We start from the raw sequence: 13,556 nt of genomic DNA, 5'->3' as shown, positions 1-13,556 counted from the left end.
AGATGTCCGCTCCTTCTCCTGAATTTATTAGTGAAACCTATCGCGTGACATTGTTTCGGGCATGCACGTTGAAAGTCTAGACACCAAAACCCACGATGTGCAGCGTTGCAGTCTCCGCAGGTCGCGTGGCGTTAGTTCTGCGTTTAGCACCAGGTGGCGGCCGTCTGTCGGACGAAAACGTCCACTTATCGGAAAGAAGCACCCTTGAAGGTTTTAAGAGACCGCTTGTACGTTTCGAGCGTAATCTAGCAGAATACTTCATACGCGCGATTCTCTGATTAATAGTGAGCGTTTAGCATTTACAGCACCACGAACTCATGACACAACGGTGGGACCTGCATTGGCTGTGGGGTCATTCCAAGACAATCCGACCGCAGTTAGGTGCATTTGAACACGGTACCCCCCTCGAATTTTGGGTGGGTTTTGCAATGGGGTTATTAGAACTTCTAAACCAGATTCTGACAGTTTTAGAGCCATGTGACACATAATAATATAAATACAGATAAAAGCGGAGAGGAGCAGATGAAAACGTGCAAAAACGTCACAAACTCTATATTTAATCTTCCTCTAGCAAAAATTGATTGCGCATTGAAGGGTTTGAGATAAATGCATCGAAAAGGTAAATATATTTAGCAGGTCTGAAACATACGTCGATACAACTTTTCAGATCAAGTAGGTTCATATAGTGCCCTAGTGTGACCTGCGACCTCATTTTCCAGAAAAAAATTATGACGCGTTCAATGTCTTTTACATCGATATGCCATTGGAGGCCAATTTATTGCCGTTCAGACCAAACGATAATAGATGGGATCTCTTCTATAAAGGTTTCAAACTGAATCATAGTATTTGCACGTACGGAGGCATGCCATGAGTAGGCGCGTCCATGTGTGGCTGACCGGGCCCGATCGGCTCACTCCGTCGGTAAATGCGATCGTGACCTTAAAACAATTCATTTCATCCTTGAAAATTAGTATTGAGACATTATTCTAGCATTCTGAAACAATGTGTAATTGACGAATGCGTTTGAATCGATCATGAATACCTGTGGTCGCTCACGAGTTGCGTAAGCGGCACCGCCGCGGGTTCCGAGTCTTCACGGTACATCGAAAACCATTGCACAAAGTTGAGCTAGAGTTCAGTGAAAGGAGAAACGCCTCCCTATTCACCATTCACCAAAAATAACTTTAGAAAAGTCATAATGCATTTGAACGAATAAAGCAAAATAAATGCAAGCAGACCGAAGCTTTCACCAGAGTGGGTGAGTCACAACCAGAATAGACATTTCGCCGCCCATTAGACTGTTGCCACCAATATGGACGTTTTCACCAGCAAGTTGTTAACCGTAATAGCTAAGTAAGGAGCCAAATATACGAAGGAAATGTCCAGCAATAGCAGTTTCCGCCGGGCTGAATAAGGTTCCACCAAATAGGTGAAACAGATTACCAAGATATGGCAGGAAATCAACAGTTTGCACCAGAAGTTAGGCTACTCAGGCTACCAACAAATATCGACCATGTTTAAACTAAACTGCCATCAACCTGGGAATGTTTGGGGACGCAGACGCCATTATGCACCTTGGGGTTGCGTTGTCAGAGTGAGTCGCTGACCAACATTAAGTTTTGTACATACCTTCACATCCAGCGACGCCTGTGGAAGGGGGGGGGGGGGCGGCGTCCCCGGGACCAAAAAGGCGTCTATGTAGGTCCGAGACCACCAATGCTGAGCAGTTGAATCTGAGTCGGCTTGGACCCTGGGATCCCATTTAAGAAGCAAGGACAAGGTCAGTGTCCGCAATTGTTACTAAAGGCCTCCTGAGTTGGCCGGGGCCCCTGAAACAAGGTGGCTACCTGTTTCGAGGTACAGAGTGCTTTACAAGGGAGCCTGTGTCGGCAAGGATCTCCTAGTCAACCAGAAGCATTTTGCTGAAAAGGAACAGGACTCCAGCAGGCTCCCTTTTAACCCAACACCCAATAAAACATAGCCAGAATAGACCCCTCTAGCATGGATCACGTGCGACTGGCCTGGAAATTCCGTCGCTTTCGCGTAGCCGGTCATTTCGTGCCCGCGCAGTGATGCGATAATGATAGAAGGTGAAGACGGCGGTGGACGGTGGCTGCGCCGTGTGTGTCTTTCGTCAAAGGTCTGTTAAGGGGGAGGGGAGGAGATGGTTGCGTTTGTGGTAAATGTCCAATTGCTATTTCTTTGTAGACACTGTTAGTGGGTTGAGTCTCACCTTAAGTGTATTTTTGCCACATTTTTGGGTGCTTTATTCCCTGTTCTAAACGTCCGTTGTGCTTTTGTCCATTTTGTGTCGTCTCGTCCGTTTTGTAAGCAACACACACACAGCCGGCAGCTACACTGCTAGGCTTTAAACGCACGCTTGACTAGCTTTAAGCCGTCACCTTACGGAAAAAAAACAAACACCGACGATACACCTCGCCGGGATGTCCGAAGATGACATCCTCGGCGGGTGCGCGGCGCAGGGCGTGGCGGAGCTTATGCGCCTTCCGTCGCGCCGTATGGAGCTCGGGCCGCACCCCATGTTCCGGACGCGCTTCCGGGGCATTGCCCACCCGCCGTGCCTGCTGAACGGCTACATGCAGGTGCCACCGCGCCCGTGGATCCCGGCTCCACAGCAGTGCGCACATTGTCAGGCCCTTGGCCACATCGCGCGCAACTGCCGCGCTCGCCAACCCAAGTGCGACGCATGCACCGGCCGGCGCTCAGCCCTACAGTGCGAGACCCAGGAGCCGCGCTGTGCCACTCGCAGCGGCCCCATCCGCCGTGGCTTGAACTACGGGCTCATCTGAGGGACCGGCAGAGGGGAAGTGTCTCCGATTGATGAGGCCCCATAGCTAAGCTAGGAAAGCCTGATAAGAATGGGACGGATCCGTCGTACTACCGCCCACTTGCGCTTACCTCCTCCATGTGCACACTTCTGGAGCGGATGGTTCAGACACGACTGTCTTGGTTTTTAGAAAGCAACAATATTTTCTCAAACGCCCGGTGTGGTTGCAAGAAAAACTGTAGCACCATTGATCATCTGTTGGCCTTGGACTTAACTGTGCGCATTTCTTTTATGGAAAGACCACACGTAGGAGCTGTGTTCTTCGACATCGAAAGGGCTTACGGCACCACGTGGCGAGATGGGATCTTACGGAAGATGTTCCAGTGTGGCATACGCGGAGCTATAGGTACTTTTCTTGCGAACCTTCTTGCTGACCGCTTCTTCCGAGTCCGTGTTGGTTCCATATGCTAGAAAAGATACACCCCAGAGAACGACATAACCCAGGGCAGTGTTCTAAGTGTTGCGCTGTTTGCTGTCATGATAAATGATGTCGGGGACAGTCTTCCCGAGGCGATTGGTCGCTCGCTTTGCGTTGATGACCTCGCCATCTGGTGTAGCTCTGCCACGGCAGAGTCCATGTCGCGCCAGCTGCAGTTGCCTGTGGATCGCTTAGAAATGTGGAGCATATTGAACAGGTCACGGTTTTCGACCTCGAGGACAGTCTCCGTCCACTTTTGTCAACGCCGGCGTCAATGCCCCGACATGTCGCTTACGCTTTATGGACATCCGGTCCCCTGCAATACGGTAGCATGGTTTTTAGGGCTACATTTTGATAAACGTTTGACCTACAAGGAGCATCTTATCATTCCGCGTGACAAGTGTTTTAAGGCATTGAACACGTGAAATGCGTGGTACGAACATCCTACGTAGCAGATCGGAAAACCCTTTTATTTTTATACCGTTCACTGGTAAGCTCCAAGTTAGACTATGCCGCTTGTTTTGTGTATGATTGCGCCTCTGAGTCCGTAAAATGTGCATTGAATGCGGTCCATCATGCTGTGTTGAGAATAATTACTGGTGCATTTCGTACGTCTCCGACAGCCAGCTTGCTTGTGGAAGCCTACAAACCCTCGCTGGCCATCCAAAGGAAGTTGATGGGGATGCAGTACGCTCGCAAGCTCGCGCAATTCCCGAACCACCCAACACGCGACACTGTGTTCTCACGCCACACATCTAATGTTTTTCAGCGCGAACAAACAACACGTGTGATGCCGTTCTGTGCGCGTGTTCGTAATGTTCTTCATGGGAGCGGCTTAAGTTTTCTGGGTGTGGCACGCCCACGTAGCCTGACGACCGTTCCGTGGGATACAGCATCGCCTACTGTCGACGTCTCATTGTCGGAGATTCGGAAGCAAAATACGATTCCGTGTGTTGCTAGATCAACAGCTCTGAAACATATCGGGGTTCACAATTACCTATACAGACGGCTCCAAAATCCGATAAAATCTCCAGATACGGGTGCTGGTTCCGCCTTTGCACGTGATTTTGTCGGATTCCCTAAGTGCCCTTTCGGCTTAAAGGCGTTTTAATCCGGCAAATCCCCTTATACAGGATATTTTACTGCGTCTCGACACTGTACGCGGTTGGCAAGACCATAGTACTTTGCTGGATTCTGAGCTGCGTTGGAATAGCGGGAAATGAGCTGGCTGACGCTGCCGCAAAGCGCGCCACTCTTCGCTCCTGTCGCAGAGCGCTTCCAATACCCGCTACATACTTATACTCACCCATCTCTACCTTTTTGCGCGTGGAATGGCAGAGCACGTGGGATGCGATGGGCACCAGTAAACTGAAAAGCATTAAGCCGGTTGTTCAGGACTGGCAGTCATCCTATCGAAAGTCTAGACGGGAAGAAGTTATACTGTGTTGCTGGCGGATTGGCGATGCTTATGCTACACATCGATACCTATGTTGCCACGAACTACCACGGTGTCGCTACTGCACCTCCACGCTCACATTGGAACATACGCTCGTATGCTGTCCCACACTACGCGTCGAGCGTCTGAGGGACTTTGGCCCGGCGGCGCCGTCCCTGGCGCTCTCCGATTTACTATGTGACAGCTCACCAAATAACCGACATACCCCCAGGTTCGTATCGCATGTTAAGTTCTGCGCTTTATATACACCTGCCTGAATATTTCATACCGCGTGTAGGGAATTTTTAGGTTGCCGGAAATTTCTTATCAATGTGCTTACTGTGGATTCACGTAACCGGACGTCATTGGTGACGCGTTCCTGTCACGACTCAGCCGTTTTCAGTTCTTACTAATATATATTTTTTAGCCATTTGCCCCCCTAGCACCAACATTCTGGGAATTAAACAAAGAGCGATTGTCAGCCATTACCACGATACAGTGCCTATCTAACAATTATAATGCGCGAACATACGTGTACATGCAAACGAATTCGATCAAATGGGCATCGCGCGTCACACTTCATTTAAACATGCAAGCGAGCTGAAGTAAACAGGCATCATACATCACGCATCAGTTATACATGCAAGCGATTTCAATCGAACAGGCATCGCACATTACGCGTCAGCCATCACTTACATATGAATACGATTTTAAGCTAGCACACCTCATACATAAAGGCACATTCCACGTCCGCATAATCAGTCATGATGAGCCCCGTATGTGAAGGTTTGGTCGCCGACTTCTTATAAGAATAGCTTAAGTTATTTTCCTGGCTGGGTGGTCTTGTGCTATGTAGATGACTTTGAGCTTTAAAAGTGGCATAGGGTCCATATCTCCCTCGATTCTCTTCTGAGCACTCAATGAACGTAAATAACAGCATTTTGATGACAAACATCGTGGATAGTCAATCACTGAGATCAGTGCAACCAGTAGTCGGTCCAAAATTAGGTAAGTTGTTCGGTGCATTAGTGATAAATGTGATTCACATAGGTGAAACAGCAGTATAAGCCTTATTTCTCGGGAAAAAACAGGAGAATGGAGATATAGTTGGGTTGATATTTCGGCAAGATGCCGTTATCGAAACAATAACAGATGTTAGACGGCGACGGCGTCGTCAAGTCAAGGCCAAGTTGAATCTTCTGCCATTGTCTCGATAAAGGCATGTTGCCAAAATATCAACCCAACTATATCTCCATTCTCCTGGTTTTCTCCGAGGAATAAGGGTATTACTATTGTCTTATCTAGTGCAACCACTACTTGACGAAAGCTTCAAGTTGTGCACCTCAGCATGTTGTAGCCGGTGCGCGGCATAAGGACTGCCGAGTGACCCCACAAGGGATGTCGTTAGCCCGCTCGCCGATCATCTCAAGGCAGTTCTCATTATTACCGGCGTTATCAGGCTGATGACCATGCCAGCTAATGGAGAAAGCGCTGCCATCGATTGTTCTCCAAGTACCCTCAGAGCCCTCATCTGTCATGCCCACGAACAAATGGCCACCACTGTTGTCGAAGAAGTGATCCCAGATGAGCACCCAGACGTCTTGGTTGATGACAGCCAGCCGGCCACCGGGAGCCAGGCCCTGGCAGTGCGCGTCCGAGGCGTACCAGTTGCGATTCTCGGTGACGTGCAGGTAGCACCAGTCATCGATCAGCAGCCAGCCCTCTGGGCACGGTGCGCCCACCCGGCACAGCTTCACAGACTCGCATATGTAAGAATGCACCCCGCCGTGCACGGATGACGTGCGTGTGATGCCGTGTGCGAGGCCTCCGGGCAGAAGGACTGGTCCGGTGGCGGCCTGGCTACTCAGGGGTGGTTGCCAGCGCACAGCGGTGCCGTCGATGTTGCTGACGACGCCGTCGCCGTCCAGATCGGTAACACCGATCCATTCTTCGGCATTGGGACGGTTGAACCGAAGCAGGTACTCGTAAGTGCCGCGGTAGGAGGGGGTGGCCAGCACGCTGCAGGGATCGTGCGCCAGACAGGCCATGCGCGCCGCCTCCCAGGTCAGGCTGGTGGGGCTGTACCTGCGCCGGAAGCACCTCGACTTGTACACGCCGCCGCCGCGACACGGCTCCACGGGCGTGGCCGGCCGCATGTAGCTGGTGACGCCTGGCTGGTGCTCGGCCAGCTCAGTGCGCAGGCACGCGTCGCTGAAAAGCCTGCAAGAGCCGTTGGTGGCGTGCGAGTATGCGGCGCAGTCCTGCGGGCTCAGCCGCTCGCAGCGCGCAGCGCAGGCTAGCAGCGAGCTCACCCGCAGGCTGGTGTGCGCCGGCGCCGACAGCACGTCCGGCAGCGCCTGGAACAGGAGCGACGCCGCCGGTGCGGCGGCGAGGCTCAGCAGCGCCGCGGCGAGGCCGAGCATGGCAGCCCGGCTGCGCGGTGGACCAGCGACCGCACTGCCGCCCGCCTCGGCGCCGCCGGAGTCGTGAGCCCACCCGTTGTGCGCGTCGCCAGGCGACGCAGGTGGTGCCGTATGTTATGCGACATACGTGTTCGTGATGCAAGACCGACACGGTAGGGCCGTGCCGGCGCTGTTTGGAGCCTAATGGCGTTCGCTCTAATACATCAGGCACGACCAATTTTGCCGCAACGCTTGACGTTCGCCTGATATTTTCCCATTTTGCGTGGCGGCCGTGTAACTGAAATTTGCACCGCGTTCTGCTGCGCAGTTTCGCTGGTAGCACGGAAGACATTTGGTAGGCTCGATCATTACAGCTGCTACAGCTATGTCCTTCGGAACGGACCGAGGCATGCTCGACGTTCTTTGATATCGCCGTAACCAGTTTTGAAGGGCCTACATTCATCGTCTCGCGTACTTCGTTGATGTTCAGACGATATTTTCTTTATGCCGGACAAGTTTGTCCTTCCGAGTTAGTTTATTTCAGCGTCCTTTTTCAGTTAACCCTTCAGGATTCACCATCCGGGGCATTCAATGACAAATCAAGTGCTTTACACCCTCATCCGTCGGAGTGCGACTAAATCTGGTGTTAGAGTTGTTATCAGCGCTGAAGTCGCTGGTGATAGTTTTCAATCTGTCAGTTGCACCCTTTCGGAGCTATAGCTTTCGACAATTTTGAGTTGCGTCGCTGCAGAACTACCTTCGGTGGCAATTGCTTCCCTTTGCTTGAAAGATAATTTGGTGAACCTATATGTAGAAATGATGACAAACTGTCCTGAATATTTGTATAGCCACTCTTGCACCGACGACTCATGTGTAGCGCACCAAAGCTTGGGCGCACGGCGCACCGCCGCAGCCGTCTGCCTCCTCCCCCCCCCCTCCCCCCCCCCCACTCCCCCGCTACCCTCATGTGTACTGTCGAAGTCGGGGTAATTGGAGCAGGGGGAGCATAGGTGAGGGCGTACTGTGAAGGTGGCGTGGCCCCTTGTTCATATGGGACGACCCAGTCAGACAAAGGCCCAGTGAAAAAGTATTTGGTCAGAGCCTGCTGAGCGGGTGGAGCACGTAGTTGTATTGAGTGTCTTGCAGCAGTGAAACACTCAAGCAACTCTGTTGTGCCGATGCACGTGGGAAGCAAAAAACGAGTGCACGGCGCGGTTTGAAGTGAGTATGCTACCTTTTTGTACTCACTTATTCAGATGAGACACGCCCGATTAGATCGGTAATGCCAGTCTTCTCGAATTATTTCTGGATGGCTTAGAATTTCGTTTTGTAGTAGCCACTCCTGCAAGACAAGTCGCATTGGATTCCCGGCTCACTACTACAAGAGTAATATTCTTCATTTACCTTGCTTTTCCAAGAGCGTGTTCCGTTATGTTGGCAACACACTCATTTGTAAAAATGCCTGCGTAATGAATGCTACGAAAGCTTGCAACACTCCACAGAAAAATATAGGCAAACATGAGTTTATTATCCCGCGAACACTGCGTCTTGCTGGGTAACAGCGCCATTCACGCGGTTTGCGTGCGCTCTTATCACCAGGACGCAAAGCTGATGATTGGATCTCTTGACCTGCGAGATGTGACTTAGAATAACCTACTGAGTCACGTCACATGGGATGTTAATAAATAATTCTGCATGATGCGGGAGCACGAGAATCGTCCGAGCTTAGAATGGTGTGCGATCGTTTTTTATTAACCCTATCAATGCGCAAGCGTTTGTGAACTATGCGTTTTATATTTGGTCAACACAATCAGATTTAGCCAATGGGCGAACACTGAACGCTGTACTTAACATGCTCTTATTCTGCCAATGGATGAGTTTTTGACCAAATTGTCAAAAGCCATGGTTGCAGTTACCAGCCATCGCTCAACGGCTCAGCACCATGGTAAATTTTTATATGACCTTTTCAACGGCCGCCCGAGAACGAAGCTTTGATAATTCTGGACTTTTCAGAAAGGCACAATTTCGTCGTTCAAGGCGAAGCTTAACAGCTTCATTAGGATGCACCGCAATACACGCTGCATCTTTTCGTGGCATACTGACAGAAACCTGAACAGGTCTCACATAAAAGTTATTGCGCGCTGTCAGGCGTGCTGAAATATAACACTTGCGGACGGTACATTCCTACAGTTCCTTTTCGAGGAAGTGAAAAGCTTCGGTTGAAATATGGAAAAGTGCATTGTTGTTCAGGTGCATCAGCTGTGCATTGCAAGAACAGGTTCAAATTTGAACATTTGCCTGCATCAGTAGGGTTTTGTCATGAAATGCGATTGACATTACATAGCCATATCCCGCGGGAAGAACTCTTGCGACGGAGTTGGGGGATCTTGAAAAGGGTTGTCGCCAGTGCCAGCCTGTGGCGCCCCCATTCCGATCATATTCGTTCTGAGAAATCATGCCAGTTCTTATAAGGCAAGGCCAGTGTGCACATGGTATGTTTCTTCGTGCCAAAAGCAGAAGTACTACAAGCAGAGGATTAGCTTAGCATCAGTTTGACTACGGCAAAGACTGCCAAACGGACACCGAAGGCTCATAGAGCAAACCCAGTGAGTGCTCAGACTGAGCCATTGGCGTACTGTGTCAACTCCCACGTGCATACGAGCCATCGAGCTGTTAAGCTTAGTGCTTTCTCACCATGCACTCATTTTCCGCGGCCTATGCGCAGAGACGCGTGGGAGATGCCGCGCCGGTAGTCGGCAGCGGATGGCACGAATTAAGCGTAGCCCCTTATCGTTTCCAAACATTTCCAAGCCAGTCACCATCTAATTATTTTTGAAATATGAGGTTCAAACTACGTTTTTTCATATGCAAACGGGAAAAGTCGAAAATGGCATAGAAAAGTTGTTTTGCATGGATTGAAAATATTCAAAATGCCATATACAATACTTATGGTGCAATGATGATTCCAACCACGACACACACGTAGCTTGGAAAAAGGAGGTTTTTGTTGCTGGAAGTTTGAAGTTGGAAGATTTTTCCATCATTTCTGACAGATAGATTTGCAGAGTTTTCCTTTATCGTAGTGAAACAATTGCCACCGAACGCAGTCCTTTAACTACACAACACGAAAATGCCGGAGACTGTAGCTCCAAAACCACTCAACCGAAAGACCTGAAAATGTCCCTGGCGTCTTCAGGGCCGCTGACATTCCGTGTGACCCATTTTCATTAAAATCCGAGAGATAAGGAGGTAAAATTAACGTTTCGACCTGTTGATTTGTCGTGGAATGCGATATCATTGATCTGCAGCGCAGGCGGTTTATTTAGGATTTAAGCTTATTATCTATTTCAATATTTGCTATTATTATATATCGTCATTTTTGCATATTTTAAATATCTATATCTTATATATTCAAAGCTTATTTAATTAGAATGTCGCGTTCCCGTGCTTCAGGCTCACTTGGTCGGGCGCCCCAGCTTCGACAAGGTCAGCTTTATGCGTGTGTATTTTGTGTTGCTTATGCTGTTTGTGCGTGGTCTTTGAGGGAGCCAAGCGTTGTGCGCTTCCATGCTCTTTTTTCGAAGGGAGCTGCGCCTGCTGCTCTATTACCGTTTGTGGCAAATCCAAACTTATGTGCGTCGGGTAGTGTTGAGAGTCGCCACCGCTGCTATCACGTAAATGGCTGAGCTCAACGTTATAAGCTGGGATGTTCGGGACTTGAAAGATACGAAAAAACAAAGATCAGTGTTCAGGCACACTAACAGGCACTCCAGGGAACCACTCGGCCCAAGCTTGTGATCAGTGCTGGAGGAGCGAATGGGGAAGTGGCATTCTCCTCTTACATGGCGACAACGTCTCAAAAGAAATTTGCATTATTGTCCTACGGGGCCTTATGGGCTTGGATGGAACAATTGATATTCAGGACCGTGGCGATCAGGGGAAGGCTATATTCATGAAGATTACATTTGATATAATCCCTTTAAAGCTGTTAGGTTTGCATGCACCTTCCGGGACGGTTCGAGGACAGAACATTTTTGTCAATACGTGAGGGGACAGTTAGGCGCACAACATGATCTATGCAACCTGATAATCGTGAGAAACCTTAACGTGCATCTGAGCGATTTGAATATAAGTAGGCCGCAAACAAGAACACGACAGCCGTCCAAATTTTGAATAAAATAATGAGCGACTTTGAGCTGTTAGACATGTGGAGGGAGCTCAACGATCAACATAAGTGATTTACATGGCGGCGTATGAATGCTCTACAGCGATCTAGAATAGATTACTTAACAATGAGCGTTACCATAGCTCTTTCTCAAGAAGTCACCAGCTGTAGTATAGAGCCGGGTGTCTTCAGCGATCAAGGCGTCATAGTGTCGCACACAGAGGCAGCCAATGAGAGGTGTGATCCAGGTATATGGAAACTGAATACCAAACTTTTGGATGACGATCTGCCAACTGATGAGATAAAGGATGAGATCTGTACTACTGGGAATAAAGAAGGTATGTACGCTGGCTGTAACAACCTTGGAGTGTTAATTGAGATGTCGAGTGGCTTTAGACTGCTCGGCGCTTGAAAGGGCGAACAATTAGCTCGAGCTGAACGAGACCGTGGAAAGGAAGAGGACAAAGTGTCTCAGCTGGAATCGCTTTTGAGCAGTTCTTGTGTGGAGAGCTCAATCTAGGACTTTATAGATGATGTAATGTCAGAAGAAACTTAAGAAGAAGCTGGAAAACGAATGATGTTCTTCTCCAAAGTAAACTAGTTAGAAAATGGTGAAAATCTTCTAGATACTTCTTGTGACTGCTGAAAAAACGGGCCGAAAATAAGACAATCTGCACGCTGCAGGGCGCAAATGGTTTGGTTTTTACGGAGGTAAAAATATTTTCCCAAGCCTGTCAATCATACTTTGAGGGGCTGCATAGTTCGCACAAAGCCCCTGAGAGAGATTTAGGCTATGTTGAAGATATCCCACAAATGTCAAACAATGACCGTGCCCTATGTGTGGGAAGAATTACACGTGATGATCGCAAATGTGCTTTAGTCTAATGGCTGTGAACAAGTCACCATCAATATAGGGTTTTACAAATGGATTTTTACAGCATTTATGGGTTTTTGGAAGGTTTAATTACGGATTACAATGACTCGTTTCAATCGGGCTTACTGTTGGCAACTCAAAGGCGTAGCATGATAATGCTGATTCCTAAAAAAGGGAAACCAAAGGCCGCTAAAAACAAACGTGCGATCTGTTGGCAAGACGTCATTTACAAAATAATTGCCAAGGCTCTTGGTATACGCTTAAGAAAAGTAAGCGATAAACTGATTGATTCATATCAAAACGGCTTTATTAAAGGAAGGAATATTCGTGATAACATAAAGACCATACAAGACGTTACTGATTACATCACCATTGACGACAGCACAAGCATATTGTGTGCGCTAGATTTCAAATCGGCATTCGACGCACTGTAGCATGACCCCATGTCTAACATGCTGCGTCGTTTGAATTTCAGAGATGAGTTTATAGGGTGGGTCCGGTTACTGTACAACCGCGTAGGGTTCGTCATACCTAAAGGGAGTATTCGACATTGATGTGGGGTTTTGAACTGACAGCCATCTTGAAGACCTTTCAGTGCTGTCCCAGTCCTACCTTTCTTGAGACCTAAGCCCCTCCAGTTTCTGAGCTACACGCCTGCGAAAACGGGGCAAGGTATATCGGGGAGAGTATTTTAAATTCACCTTGGCATTCATGACGTCATGATAACGTCATTTAAATCCTGCCATTCCATGGGCCATGTGGCGATGAATGCCCATAAAATATAAACCTACGGGTGAAATTTTCAAAAATAATTACTCACAAATTTCTCACGATCTGTACGCTGCCCTGCCCAGCACGCGACGCCTTTTATCCCCAAAGCATACGTAATAATTACGGCAGATCGATCTTCGCACACAGCATTCATGGACTGGCCTGGCGCTGTCGTATTCGCAGTTTGCGACCATTTCGTGACGACACATTCCAACGGACGCAAATCGTGAGCAGCTTTATGGTAATGTCGCGTTGTCACGCCAAAGGGCCATAGACCACAGGCCTCCGGCGGCGATCGCGTGTGTAACTGGCTGTGCAGCTGCTTCATCAGAAATGCCCGGGAGCTTATAATGTGCCGTTAGGGTACGCTGTTTGCTAGAAACGGTGCGTTTCTACGGGAGTTAAGGGCCGGCGAAAAGCCCAACTGGTAGTCGAGGTGAAGTCGAGTGCTAGCACGTTGCGGTTCACCGTCCGCTGTGCTACGTGCCATATTAGCCGATGCGCATATGGCTATCGACAGTGCGTGGGCAGTTGCATACCAGGAGTGAGATGCGTGCCAACACGATTCAGCGCCAATTTAGCCCGCTGATTACACGCTCATTTGCTCAATTAAGGTATTTGTCCAGCAGAATTACACGCTATT

This window comes from Pollicipes pollicipes, unplaced genomic scaffold (assembly GCF_011947565.3).
Source record: "Pollicipes pollicipes isolate AB1234 unplaced genomic scaffold, Ppol_2.1 Scaffold_7261;HRSCAF=8764_pilon_pilon_pilon, whole genome shotgun sequence".
Lineage (NCBI taxonomy): Eukaryota > Metazoa > Arthropoda > Thecostraca > Pollicipedomorpha > Pollicipedidae > Pollicipes > Pollicipes pollicipes.
The sequence above is the reverse complement of the archived record's forward strand: the minus strand, read 5'-3'. Positions refer to the sequence as shown.